Source organism: Cupressus sempervirens, chromosome 2, assembly GCF_028749045.1.
Source record: "Cupressus sempervirens isolate cs-2001-9-10 chromosome 2, ASM2874904v1, whole genome shotgun sequence".
Lineage (NCBI taxonomy): Eukaryota > Viridiplantae > Streptophyta > Pinopsida > Cupressales > Cupressaceae > Cupressus > Cupressus sempervirens.
The window spans coordinates 400,447,141-400,460,194 of NC_143119.1; positions in this window are offsets into that span (position 1 = coordinate 400,447,141).

Here is a 13,054-nt window from a genome sequence, read left to right on the forward strand (position 1 = left end):
AAGGTTTTTATTATCATATTAATATAGTCTAATGAATTTTACTTATTTTTTATTTATAAGTATAAATGACTATAACTCATATATTCTTTTTACTTTCAAATTAGATCATAATGCATAGAGCTTAAGCCCCATTATGAGAACCCAATCTAAGAAGGCCATTTGGCCACTAGGTTTCTTGGTACACAAAAAATAGCTATTCTACTCAATAATAAATCAAAAAATACACCAACTAATGGTAAACTGAATAAGACAACAATTGATGATAAAATCCAAAATACACAAATTGTTAATGAACTCAAAAAGATACTAGTTGATGACAAATTATCTCAAAAATAATTTAAGCCCCCTCAACTATTACAAAAGAACAAAAAATTCCCCTCCCTTAAGTAATTACTCTCAAAAAACAATAATAAACTCCCCTTAAATTCCATTAATCTCCTCCAAGGTGTCTCAAATTGTAAAATCGCATGTCAAATCCCCTTCAAAATGCAAAAATAACTTTCTATTTCATATTTAAAAAGTTATTATTTACCAATTGATTTATAAAAAGTCTTAAATTTCTTAAATCATTTCTTGTTTCATTAGATTCAACACATTTCAATGGAAATAGAAAATGTGGATCATCTTCCCACCCTAACTTGAAATGTTAAACATTTTGAATAGTCTTAAAAGAGTAGAAAATATAATTAAACAAGAATAAGCATGTTATAATCTTGAATACATAATAATATATGATTATAGATTACAATGAAAAACCTATTGTCATGTCTTAGACACAATTTGAAGTCACATGTCAAGGCTAAAATAACTAACCTCAAATTTGTGAACTTCCTTAGTGAATGTCATCTATTTGTATACTTCTAGAGAATTGATTTTTGTATCAAAGTTGACATTGCAAATAGTAATATTTATCTTTGTTGTGCTATCATGAGTAGAATTTAAACCTCTACCTTCGTTGCTTCTTTCAAGAGCAAAATCACAATTTTTGATCACATTCCTTGCCTACCTTTCTATAACCCCTCTTGTATTCAAGAAATTTATAGTACTAACGTATATGTATTTAATTATAATTAATATGATAGGATTTATTCTTTTCACAAAGTGTACTTTTCTTCATGTACATTAAAATATTTTCCATAAATTAACTAGATGTAGTATAGAGTGAAAGTATAATTAAATTTAAATATTATTAATAGTATTATAGAATAAAAGTATAATTAAAATATAAAATATATTAAACTATATTGATATAAAAATTATAAAATAAACTAATAATTTATTTTTAATATTCATTATAAAGATTTGTAGAATATAATGGTCACTGACCTATAGAAGCAGAGTATATTGTTTATGCTGAGATATTTCTCTTAATAGTACCGAGTGAATTTAGGTGCCGAACGTGTCTCATGTGTCAAGTATTACATATGTGGTGAGTCACTTCATATGCTGAGCAAGCCAATATGATAAATATGCTAACAAGCTAGCATACTTCATGTGCTAAGTACCAAACTAGAATTCTTATATGTGCAAAGTTGCTTTAGGTACTGAGCATGTTTCATCTGTCGAGTGATCAATATGTGCTGAGTCATAGTTGATGCCTACTAAGCCGATGACCTTAGGTGCTGAATGCCATATGACATGTGCTGAGCAAGCTAGCATACTTCATGTGCCGTGTATAATGTATGTGCCCAACCAAAATTAATATAGGTGCCAAGTTACTTCTGATGCTGAGCTAGAATTCTTATAGGTGCCAAGTTGCTTCAAGTCTCGAGCATGATTCATGTGCTAAGTGATCAATATGCACCAAGTCATAGTTGATGCCAACCAAGCCAGTGACCTCAGGTGCCGAATTCCATATGTGTTGAGTGTGTTAGTATGCTTCATGTGTCATGCAAACTAGTATGCTATATGTGTCAAGAAAACTAGAATAATACATGAGTTATCCTATAGCTACTGAGCTGAGACAGAATTCTTATAGGTGTTGAGTTACCTCTAGTGCCTAGTCAGAAGCCAAGATACTTCAAGTGATGAGTGTGCTTTATCTAACAAGTGATCAATATGTACTAAGTCATAGTTGATGTCATACAATCTAGTGACTTCAGATGCCGAACGGGTTACATGTTTTGTGTGATCTATTTGTCCTGAATTGTAGATGTTGCCAAGCAAGCCAAAATGTCATATGTTCTGAGTATGCTATAGTGAAAATTCTAACATCATTCGATGGTCACTGAGCATTATCCAAATTAGGCATTGCACATTTATTGATGCTTTCATAAATCAAGCTCCCATGTGCAAGATTAAGGTACTCCACTTCCTATGTGTGTATGTTGAGGGATTTAGTTAAATGTGCATAATGGACTTCGATTCAGTTCATTTATCCAGCTTGTTGTGTTTACCATTCAAATTGCTTTCAAAATGTCATCTCTTCAAGAAGCATGCATGAAATGTCATTCTTGTCATCAGTTCCATCGTAGCATATTGCCAAAAAAATTTAAAATCAAGCTTCATCTGGCATTGGATGAAGATGCAATTTCTCACCCTCTTGAAGATGCAATTTTGGATAATATGTTTATCATGCATTCCTATAACATCTGGCATGCGATTCGAACCATAATTGGGGATGATCTTTTTTCTTCATCTACAAGGAATGTTTTATTCCCTTCAACTTTGGTTTCCATTTTTCTATCCAATGCCATGGATCTTCTTCAATCTTCATCAAGACTAGAAATTACTTCCATCAAGGTGGTTCAACCAGAATTTTGGGCTAATAATAAATTGAAATGTGCAATGCAAAAATATGATTTGTGGTTTGGTAATGCCCTAGTTGGTGGCATATTTTAAAGAATCATGAGGCCATGATGACTTTTGAAGTTCTATAGAAAACCTTTGAGAAGTACAATACTTGGTTCCTAACTAACACCTTGTAATTTAGGGCACATGCTCTGGGTTACTAGTTGACTAGGGAGGTGAAAAAAGTTTATTTTTCTTTGATTGACATTTTGGGGATTCCAATTTCTAATGCTCGAGAAAAAGCTACCCAAGTGAAGACATCTTTGGCTACTCCAATTCATTCTATTAGTGAACCTGGTGCCTATCATTCTTGGCTTTCAAAGATCCTAGTCTTGGTCACCATGTCTCAGTAGAAAGTACTTGGCTTCTGCATCTAGATGTCCCTAAACCATGTGTTTGGGGCGTGCCATCATCCACTGGTTTTTTTGCTAGCACTTTAGATGTTGCTACTGAGGGCCCGAGTTTGAGTTGGGATGTTGCTCCCTTATCATGTCCAAATTTTGATTGGGGCTTCTCTATAATGCATGCTTCTAATGAGGATATGGATGAAAGATAGCACAGTGGTATCTTTCTATCTTTTTGGGTTTTTTACTCCACACTTTAGGCATGTTTTAAAGATTGTTGAAAATATTGTTTTTACTGAATTCAAGTCCCCCATGCCTACTGTGTGATGAAATTTAAAATTTGATAAATTTCAAAATTTGATGGTTGTTCATTGATATAGTCAGATTGTAAATATTGATGTTAAGTCAATTGTATATTGTGACAATGTTGGGTTTTCTTCCTAGTTCTTTCCCAGTTGAGCTCTTGAACTAGTTTTTACTTTATATAAATATATATCTAGTGGCTTGTCCACTTTTGCCAAAAAAATAAATAAATTTATTTTTAATATTCGATATTAAATAAAATAAGTAAAATATAAAATATTTTTAATACAATAAATATAAAATTATCTATAATTTTTTTAATTATATAATATTATAACAATATTTGTATATATAGTTTGGATATCAAATTTCATTTTGCCATACCTAATATCTATACCATTTCAATTTTGCATTATAACTTTAGACTCATAATAAGATCATTTGTTTCATTTCCTAGTGTGGCAGTCACACTCTTTCACTATGCAACAAATAGAGTTTGAACTTGACAATTTAAATTTTTTGGTGCACTCATAGTCAATGCCAAAACAATCTCATTCTTTTTGTTAAAATGATGTGAAATTCCAGTGTCATTTGTTGACATCGATATTAACTAATGCCAATGTAAGTTTAATTTTGACTTTTACATCTAATTGTTAGTATTATAATATGGTAAACAACTTCAAAATTTGTCATTGGTGTAGAACCCCTCACTATCAGGAATGAGTGTAGGTATAGAACCCCTCCCTAATGGCCAAATTTCAAGTGCCCTAGTAGACACATGCACAAAATTTGGTAGGATAGATAAGGTGCGTGAACTATTTGACAAAATGTTTCAAAGATTTGTGGTGTCATGGATAATAATAATAGTAAGATATGCAAAAGATGGATTTTTTGGAAAGGCACTAGAAAATTGTAAGCACATGCAATTGGCTAGTGTAAAGCCATACTCCTCAAATATTGCCTGCATTATTACTAATTGTGCTCAAATTAGAGCTTTGGAACAAAGTGTAAACATCCATCAATGTGTAATTGAGAACATATTTTAGTCAGATGTCATTGTTGTGAGTTCCTTACTAGATATGTATGCAAAATGTGGAAGCATAGAGAAGACATGAAAATTGTTTGACAAAATGCCTAAAAGAGATGCAATCTCATGGATTGTCATGATTGTTGGATAAGAAAAAAATAGGTTTTTTAAAATGTGATCGACAATTGTAAAGCCATACTCTACAACCTTCATTAGCATTAGAGTGACCAACAAATTTTTGGGTTGTGATATTATTTTTAGAGCTATGCCTAGATTTTTGGTAGGTTGATAGATTAACTAATTGTAATAGATGAAGAGTTATACAAATTATCAAGTTACATTCAACTCTCAAACTCAACAAAAGGAAAAGAATAAAATTTAAGTATCTTTCCAAGGTAAAATAATGAAATCTCTATGTTGTAATGTTACTAGCATAGGATATTGATGAGTTCAAGATGCTTAATCCTTGAGTTTCATAAAGAAACTTAACTATTGAATATTATAGAATTAATTTTTAGGGGGGAAGTCAAAAGAAGAGTGACTATTGGATCATGGCATAAAATTAATCATAGGGTTTGTGTTACATTATAATAGGGATGATCAAGAACTAAATGTTCATCATTAAAACTATGAAGACATGAGGTCTCTTCATACCAATATTTTGTGATTTTCTCCATGACTACTAAAAATTAGCAATACTCTTGACAAACACTATTTTGAGAGAAAAAACTTTATTATCTATATATGGAAATGTTCTAGTTGATTACATTAAGAACCTTCAATATTGCTCATTAACTTCTTTCCTACAAGAATTTAATAGCATGGTAACTGTCTCTAATGGGTTACCATATAGGGATTATTTCAGCAAACCCATTCACATAATTAAATATATGATGGAGGAAAAATAATAAAGTGTGGGATTCTTAAGATAATAAATGTAGTGAAAGGAATATAAGAAAAATGGTAAAAATTTGGTATTATATAGAGAGGTAAACATTTTGGGCTAATATAATTTTATGGAATGCTAAATATAACATTAATTATATCAAGAAAAGTATGGAATGAGAATTTTGATCATAATTAGATTAGAATAAGACATACTATTGTCACCAATATTCAAATTGATTTTTCCATAAAAGCCATTGGGATAGATAGTTAATTTTAGTTGAGCAAAGAAAAATCTCATTGTATGGTAGTTGAGTCTCATCAATGATCTTTCTAGAGCTTCAATATAAGGGGATATTTGATGAGCCTCTAAAGGCCATTATTTTGGGATCCTTTTATCTTGTTTTTAGGCAATAATATTGCAAGAAATATTTAATAACTCTATGGTTTAAGAAAAAAGAACTTATGTTTCTATGAATATATTATCTATATGTTAAGACATGAATATTGAAGTATACATTGTTCAGATATGTTGTATTTTCTTGAATCTTTGGATTTATATGCTTTAATGAAGGAATATTACATGCTGCAAAATATCTTCTCATCCATGCTATGTTTGGGTAGGTTTCTTCCTATAGCCATAGGATTTGCAAGAGTGATAATTTGAACATTATACCTTGTCTAACATTGATGATCAAATGAATATGTATGCATGTAGAAGTTGTTGTGTTTAATGTTTTATAGGTGTTTTTTGTGCATGTCCAAGTCAAAATTTCAACACTAAGTCAATGTTGACCAAATTGAAGAATCATCACAACAACAAGAATATGGTGTGATTTCTGTTATGGCAGTGCACAAATACAACTTCCTCAACTTGCTATATTCTTGGAGGAATTAAAATGTAGTTAATGATATTTCTATTGTGAACTTTATGATCTATAATTAAACCTCGATGATGGAGTGATCATAAAAGTAGGAATTTTTGTAGCTTTACTTTAAATAATTTCTATTGTAACCTTGAAAGGATATTTTTCCTAGTTTTGACCAGAAGAAAGATAGAATAGATTGTTCTGTTCAATAGTGTGTAATCTTACTTTAAGATGTAACCTCTTATTATGAATGAATAGTCTACAAAGTTCAAGTTTCCACCTTTAGACTTGATCATTTTTATGTTCACTCATCCAAGGAGGACCACTTGGTGAGTGAATTTCTTTGTTAGAATAAATTTTATTTCTTTGTTCATTTTCTTTGCAAAGTAGAAATCTATTGTTCTTACAGCCATTGATAACAAAATCATTAAACTATTCCTATAGCATAGGTGCATAAGTAGATTTACTTTTTGTAGCATTACCTTAAGCTTTAAGGAAGAATCTTAGTTCTTTCAACATTCCTTTTCTATTTTAGTTAAAATGACTTAAAGAGGAATTAGAGCATATACTTTGCAGCCACCCTCTCAAGCTTATGCTCCTAGGTTGACAAATAAAATGAAGTCAGTATGTTGTTCTTAGGAAAATACATGATTTTTTTTGGTCATAGAGTCAATGTAGAAGGATGTCCAATCCTTTATTACTAAGGTAATTAGCTGACCAACCATTTTTTTTACATCATTGCCTAGGAAGGTGTCAATCTAATTCAACCCTAAAGTCATTATGTTAGATTAGATTTTGCATTATTTTCCATGCATAGAAGAAGAGACCCCTTTGGGTGATTTCTTCCCCATAATATTCTATTAGTCTCAAAATGGTTTTTGACACTTGAGTGCCAACACACTTAATCACTTTCTACATTGGAGCCGAGTACACCATGTATGTCGAGCCACAACATGAGCCGAGTCAGGGAAGCCTTTAGATGTTGAGTGATCTTCAGGTGCCGAGCAGCCTTTAGGTGCTGAGTGAAGATCAGGTGTCGAGCATGATACAAGTGCCGAGTGACATTTGAGTGCCAAGTCATAGATGATGTCGAGCAATATAGAAATACAAAAAGTTCTGAGTAATCCAATTTAATATAAGTGCCAAGCATCAGAGATCAGTAAGTGCCGAGCAACACAAAATGCACATATGAGTTTGTAACATTACAAATTCAAATGTAAATCATTTTTATGGCCGACATATGATGAATCTTGCAGGATTAAAAGATAAGATCTAATCTTTTGTATTTTCCATGCAATCAACATGCAGCCAATAAGAAAAATGGAGAAGGCATGTAGCCAATTGTAAATGTGCAAGGAATAAGTGGGAAATAGAGATTCAATATGGATCGTAGATCCATACCTAACCCTAAGTATTCAAATGTCTTTATAAGGAAGATGAAATCACAATGAACCCTATGGTGGATGGACGAGGGTGTCCAAGGAAAACTAATTCTTAGAGTGAAGAGTATCAGATCATAGAGGATCAAGATCAGAAAAAAGCAGAACAAGTGCCTGTATTCAGCAATCAAAGGATTGCAAGTTATCAGGTTTATTATACCTAATACTCTCTAGCAATTGTATTAGAAAGAAAATCCTATGGTAATAGGTTAGCTTAGCAGCTATTTTGTAAATCCTATAAATAGGTGATGAAATCCTTTAGTAGGGTAACACTTCTTGTAAAGTGTTTGAAATCCTTTAACTAGGTCACTACTAATACAGTGTAAAGCTTTTAATAGGGCAGACCATCAGAAGTGGTTAAACCTTATTACTGCAATAATTTTTGTGGGTATCATCCCCACCCCAATTTTACCTTCTTATTCCTGGAGGGTTTCTAGGTTACCAAAATCTCAAGTGTTATGTGGTGATGTTTATGTGTTTTTCATAACTATTTGATATGTTTATATGCATGCAATTTACTTTTAGTTAAGAAAAAGTTTTAATGGTCAAAGCACAGTACTTCTGATTCACCACCCCCCCCCCCCCCCCTCTCAGAAGTATTATTCCTATGTGAATATTCCAACATATTCATGAAGACATTTTTCATCCAAAACCTGAAGAACCTCACAATGAGAATAAAGAAAAACCTTTTCAAAACAATTTTGTTGTTGTTCAAAAATGAATATCCTCATCCTCTAATAAATCCTTGCATATAAATGTTCTCTTTGTTGAACCTAAATACCAAGATAATATTCTTTCTCTTTTCATCTATCAAGCACCATTAATAGTACCTCCTCTACGAATGGCTTAGCCTCAACAAACATTCCCTTTTCCTATTTCTCCTTAGCAAGACAACCAAAATTTTAAGAACATAACTGCTACTACACTCCCCAAGTTTTATGGCTTGATCACTAAAAACCTTGAAACCTTTCTCTTTGAGTTTGACATACTATGTAGAATTTATGACTATACAACTAATGCCCACAAATTGAAGTTGTTTCCTTCTACCTTCAAAGAAGCTTCTCTAAGATGGTTCATGGGGTTGGGAGCCAATGATATAGTAGATTGGCTTGCAATGAGAAATCTATTTATCACAAAGTATAAGGAATACTGCAGAGGTCAAAATTTAAAAGGGGATGATATTTTAAAATGTCTCAAAAGGATGATGAAACCTTGGAAGATTATGTTTCTTGATTCATGTTTAATTTGTAGCGTAACACATAGCATCAATTGAATGAGGAATCCAAGAAACATACTTTTTTGAGCAATGTAAATTAAGGAAGCATTAAAGCTCTAAACCTTATGGTAGGAGGGGATATCAGTTAGAATTGGCTTAATATATAGAGTATATTCTTGAATTATTCTAGAGCTATTGTCAAGAAAGGTAGGGGATTTAAAGATCCACCACATAAGTCCAATAGCAGTTCAATAGTATCCAATCTAGAATTATCTAATTTGTTATCATAATTCAATCAAGACATCATTAATTATGTAGCCACTCAGCTAGATGCCATGCAAGCTTGAAGAAAGAAAGATGAAGCTGATGCCATGTTGACTTAATACTATCCACATTGTAGAAAAAAGAAGAAGCACTAGAGATGTAAATATGTTGCAAGTGTGGAGACACAACCAATACCAATTGAGTTCAAAGCCATTGATGAAAATGGAGAGGTTCTTTATGTCACTCAAAGATGGTCATGGGCTCAAAGACAAGGTATGCCACAAGATCCTCTTCAAAGTTATAATAATAACAATCAATGGAAAAAAATTCAAAATGTTGGTTTTAGTGGAAATCATAGTTGGCAACAACCCCACCAAGGTTGGCAACAACCTGAGTAGGGTTGGAAAAAACCTCAATAGGGTTGGCAACAACCTCAACAGGGTTGGCAGCAACCTCAATAGGGTTAGCAGCAACCTCAAAATTGGAGTACCCAAACTAGTCAGCTAATCCTATTGCCACCAACTTAGCAACAAGCTCTAATACCTCCTCCTATAGCTAGTAATACTCCTACCAAGTAGACCCAATTACTAGTTCAACCTAATCCTAATCCAAATAATACTAAAGAACTAGCTCAATAGCAAAGCTATGCTATCTCATTGAATGATATTGAATTAAAGCTAGGCACCACTCTTCTTGCACCCAAAAAACCTATAATAAGTGAAGTCGAGGATCCTTTGACTGAGCATATAAATGAGTAAAATCAGCATACCTCTCCTATAGCCAAAGAACATCCATTTACACATAGGTTGATAGAACAAGGCCAGACCATGGAGAACCATGCAGTCATTGATTTTCTTAATCAACTTAAACAAATGACATTAAAAATACCATTGTTGGAGCCTATTAAGGAACTCCCTGCCAATACTAAAGCTATTAAGGAAGCATGCATTAAGCAACAAAGAAGGAAAAAGAAAGATCCAAAAACTATTCATGTCCTAAGATAGTTGATGAGTCTAAAAAATGCCTTTATTTTGTTATGTTTAAGATACTTTATGATACTCCATTCATCCTTGTTTTAACACTTATAAGCCTATGTTTGATAAACCTTTGATGATTTATGGGATAGAAAAACTATGTTATCCTTTGCCTAAATTATATCTAATATGCAGTATTTCATATAAATATCCAAATGTGCATTCTTATGCTTGAATTTAGTTTGATGGATGTTTATTTGCAAATATATCTTATATCATAACTAACCTGATGATAAGCATTAAAGGATGAGTGGAAGAATCTAGAAGTTGGTTGCCGACAACATTCAAGGAGAAACAAGCATCAAGGAACAACCACAAAAAGGAAGTTATAACCACTCTAGGAAACATGGCAGTGAATAAGGAGGAGTTTTTATGAGCCATTACCTTCTCTACATTTATGTTGTAACAAGTGGATGCCATGACTTCATTTCTCCCTCCTCAATTCCATTATCCTTCCTTTCCACTTTCAGTTGTTCTCCTATATTCTCTCCTGCAGACTTAACTTAGGATAGTTACTTTTTTGTTATGTAATAAAGAGTAGATTCCCTATATATGTCAGGATTGAATCCTGTGTGTGAAGTTTTAGTTTTTAGTTTTTGATTTTGATAAGTTTTATCGAGTAAGAAAGAACACTGATTCACAGTTTGTTGCTGTTGTGTTTTACAATTCTAAATTATGTAATGACTGATTAATAAAATGAATTAGTTCTCTTTAGTTTCTATCCTGTGTTGGTAGATTAGAGAAGCCAACCAAGGGGGCCCACTTGGAAGGTGGATTAGATTAGGATAGAATAGATTCATTTTACTAAGAATTAGCAATATTTTAAGTAAGACATAGCTAGTTAATTCCTTCTTGTAGCATCACACTTCATGAACGTTCCTGCAACATCTGCGAGAACAGTCTAATGGATGAGTCAAGATGGAATCTCTGTTATCTTGTCATTGTGTTTTCAACATTCATAGATTCAGTAGTTTCCTTTCTATAGCAGTAGTGTAGTTTCCTTCCTTTTCATTTTTACTTTCTTGCAGCACAAGCATAATGACTCATCAAGGTACCTAGTGCACATACTGTGCTGACCATTTCAAGTATACGTCCCTGGGTTGACAATCTAAATGCACCTCATGGTAGGGGAAAAGTAGTCCTTAGCTTGAATAGATTATTCCTAAGCCAGGCTTAGTGCATGACTATGGAACACCTATTGTGAGGCGGTTCATTTTTGGCGCCATTGCCGGGGATGGTGTCAAGCTAGGAGCATTTTTGAGTCATAGTTTTTAGATTAAGTTCTTTTTTACCAATGTGAAAATTTTAGTTGCATGCATCAAAGAGGAAGACGACGAGATGAATATGGAAGATTTCTTCCACAGGGATCTATTAATTTGAATGAAGAAGTTGAAGAAGAAGTTGAGTTGCCCTTTGAAGACGTAAGTCCTATTTTCCCCATAGTATCATCATCAAGAGCTGAATCCCTAGATATATCTGGTCTCCAGCCTTTCACTAAAATATTGACCAGTTTTCTTGATAGCACTACCTCGAATCCACCAGATGTTAATCACCGAGTGGCTAACCTTCCTTTTTAGCAGCAACCTCATAATCCAGTCCCACCAGTCCTGGCACAACCCACTTTTCCATTTCCACTTCCAAGTCTCATAACCAATGCCAATCTCAATAATATACCTCCCACTGCTCTTTCGAAGTTCTATGGCCTTGCAACTGAAGACCTCGATACCTTCTTGTTTGAGTTTGGCATCCTTTGTTGTAGTTTCAACTACAACACTGATGCCCATAAGCTTAAATTATTTCTAGCCACATTGAAAGAATTAGCTTTACGATGGTTCATAGGCTTAGGAGCTAATGCAACTGTAAATTGGGATGAAATGCAAGCCTTGTTTTTGGAAAAATATAAAGAATATTGCAAAGCATCTGGCACAAGAGGAGATGATATCTTTAGGATATCATAGAAGGAGGAAGAGACATTAGAAGACTATGTTTCTCGATTTTTATATACCCTACAAAAGAATTCTCAGCACACATTGTCTGAAGATTCCCAAAAACTAGTCTTTCTAAGAGGAGTGAATGAAGACTGTTTGGAAGCATTAGACCTAATGGCTGATGGAGATGTATATCAAGCTCAATGGGATGACCTCAAAAAGATATGTTAGAACTACTCAAGGTCAACCATGAAGAAAGGTTGAGGACCCCATTCTACGGTTACAAAAAGAATTAGTCAAGGCATTTCAAAACTTGAAATATCTAATTTGTTGTAAGATTTCAAACAAGACATTAGTAATGATGTCGCTACATAGTTGGATACAATGACTGCAAAGAAGAAGCAAGTAGATACTAAGTTACAACTAGCTGAGTACTATCCTCATTGCCAAAAGCAAAAGAAGGATTGCCACAATAAATTGGTTGTAAGCATGGAGAACCAGCATCTTCCAACTGAATATGTAAAGATAGATGGGGATGATGAGCAAGTATTCTTTGTTGGTCAATGCCGACCATGGGCTCAACATCAAGGTATGCCTCAAGACCCCTTGAAAAATTAAAATTTATATGGTAATCAATGGAAAAATTGCAATACCCAAGGTCCTCCACAAAACCAACCCAATTGGAATAATGCTGGGCAAAATAACCCACAACAGTCTCAATGGTCTCAAAATTTTCAACAACCTTGGCCTAACCAGAAGAACCAATGGCAACCACCCCAAGGGAATTGGAAATCTCCAAACCAAGGGAATTAGCAATCTCCAAACCAATGGAAGGGATCTCAACAATGGCCTAACCAAATTACTAGTGTTCCACAATTACCCCCTCCAGCTCAACAACCTGCTTTAATGCCACCACCTGCAAATAGTGGACCTCAAAAGCAAACACAACTACCTG